The sequence below is a fragment of the Penaeus japonicus genome, unplaced genomic scaffold (genome assembly GCF_977035675.1).
Source record: "Penaeus japonicus unplaced genomic scaffold, GWHDUDI00000001_assembly GWHDUDI00000013, whole genome shotgun sequence".
Lineage (NCBI taxonomy): Eukaryota > Metazoa > Arthropoda > Malacostraca > Decapoda > Penaeidae > Penaeus > Penaeus japonicus.
Window position 1 is genome coordinate 30,671,357 of NW_028234415.1, and position 2,500 is coordinate 30,673,856.

A 2,500-nucleotide genomic window follows, 5' to 3' on the forward strand; every position below is an offset into this window, starting at 1 on the left:
GTAAAATAAACACTAAATTTTGGTATTTAAATAAAACATAGATTCAAATAACAGAGAAAACAGACATTTTGAGGTGCTCAGTCCAGGCTGAAAATCAGACATCATTAATATGTGGCCAGTCCCGGGGGCTAAGACTTACAAAAATATTGTCGATACATACATATTGTTTTTAAATTCTAAATATTTCTGAAAAACACTGTTGTGTGAGTAAATTAAGCAGAATTTTATACAAAACAAAAATAAATATAATGAGGCAATATAACCTAACATATAATGTTTAGAAACAATAAAATAATACATAAACATTATATTGCAGGATAGGATTCCTATGAGCTTGCGGCTTGGTTGTTTCTTGACTTGTGATCACAATATCATTCTGAATTGCATAGAAACATATAACACGTCTCTGAAAAACTACTTTTGGTAATTATCTCAAACATGACCATATTTCATGGTCATGATACTTGTGTTTCAAGTTATATTAAAGCAAACAAACTTCCATCATATATACTTGTGCATGAGACCTTGGACTAGTACTTTATTGGATAATAATCTCCAGAAAGATCTAGAAGCTCTATCTTGGTAGAGGTTTGTCAATCACTACTAGAGCTGAGGCCCTAGGATCATTTGACTCATAGGTCTACAGACTTTGATAAGCAATTGTTGCCTTGCTTTTACTTTTTGCAGATTATTCTAAATGCCTAGCAGTGTTGTTTGATGTATTCTTTGTAACTATCACATTAGCATTTTAAAATCTTGTAGTGCTATCATAGATAAATATAAGTCAACTATCCATCTAAAATATTGCCTATATCAAGGCGCATACATATTTAGACACAAAAATCTCATCCTCAACTCTTAACCCATTAGCAGCGGATGGCATGATTTGCTGCAAAGGCAGAGTCGGTCATAGACGTGGATGGCATCGTGCCAGACATGTAAATCAGCCATCCTACTGCACAAACATTTTTTTAATAACGCAACCAATGGGTTAAAAAACTCTTTTGTTAAAACTATCAAATATGTTTCTTTCAGTTATTACCTTGTTTATGATCTTTACTATAACAAGGTTAGTAATGATAGTCTACTTATAATGTATACTGTTTATCTGTGGTTGTCTCGGGCAAGTTAGCAAACTATAGCTGAGGAGGGAGTGAAATATACCAGGAAAATTGCAGGATAAATACTGAAGATAAATCTAGTTATGATAATTTTCACTAATGCCAGTATAGTTTTAGGTTCCAATAATGCTTTCATAGAGAATAATGGATGGAATCTATAAGACAATGAAATCTAAGACACTTTAACATCTATAACATTTCTTGCACAAACTTAAAAATAAAGAATTTACTTGAAAGAGAAAGAAAGTACTTGCAGCAGCTCCTTTGGCCTATATCCTTTACTAATAAACTACCAACTTCTGTGTTCCTGTTTTAATTGATGTGTGCTTTTTTTTTAAAGAACCATCTATAAGAAAAAAAACTTCTTGAGGAAGTTGTTTCCCTATAAATGACAAAAAAAAAAAAAAATTACCCTAAGATCAACAGGCCAATCATATGCAAGATGTTACTTAAAGTTTGAGGTTCAGAGGCAGTTGTCATACTGTGATGACACATACAGTCCAAGCTCAATCATATCAGAATATACATTGAGGATATTTGTTGGTCATTTTACTCAAGTGGCATTAAGATCAGAGGCAACCATGATCACTGTGCACACAGCGAGTGACTAAATTTCCCACAGGTTTCACATGCCTGTCAGATATGGGGAGATGGATTGCTAATTTGGAAACTAAAGGTTTGTGCTAAAATAAATATAAGGTTCATATCAATAACATCTAAGAAAATAAACCAATATAAGGTATGTGAAAGCAACATTGTCATAATCTAACAGGTAATCACATCATCATATACAGACTCATCTGGGATTTTTATCAGGCCCCACCCCCATGTCCCTCCCTACAAGGGGGTTACATCTAGGTTCCATGAAAACCATTGTGACAAAGGATGGCCACAACCGTGACAGAGTGTCTTTTCAAGCTATTGCTACAACCTCTGTGCATCCAGCCTCCAGCAAAGGCAAGCATGGCTAGACCACAATTCTGCCTACATAGAGCTTGGACTGGTTCCTAAATTTACATTTTACCAAACCCAATACACATCTGAAACCTTGCTATAATAGTTACTGCCAATATTGTCATCATAGTTAGTGCTGAGAACAACTACTGTAAAGGAAATATATACAGAATAATTATCATAAGTAATGTGGGCCTTAGACAATGAATCCACTTTTAAAAGACTTTTTGTCCCCTTCTGTTTTGTACCAACATGGCAGAGTAGTTCATTATATAATACACCACTCTTCTAGGATTAAGACCACAGAGGCTTCTTCTCGATGTCATTACTTATCTGATCTTTAGCAGTTCCTAACAAAACATTTAATAATAAAGAATATCTCGCAAGACATACTCAGTTTTCTACGTCCTGTTTGTGTGCGGATC

At 34.3% G+C, this 2,500-nt stretch overlaps 1 protein-coding gene across 3 annotated transcripts in view; it reads right to left on the reverse strand.

Annotated features, from left to right (window-relative positions):
* CSN7 (COP9 signalosome subunit 7) overlaps positions 1–2,500 on the reverse strand; it is a 19,963-nt gene that overhangs the window by 17,216 nt on the left and 247 nt on the right. The window contains exon 1 of one of the 3 annotated variants that reach the window (XM_043033175.2): positions 2,469–2,496. The exons of the other annotated variants lie outside the window; for them this stretch is intronic. The gene's annotated coding sequence lies outside the window, so the exon portion shown is untranslated. Of the gene's footprint in view, positions 1–2,468; positions 2,497–2,500 lie in introns of those variants that run through there. 3 annotated transcript variants of the gene reach the window in all.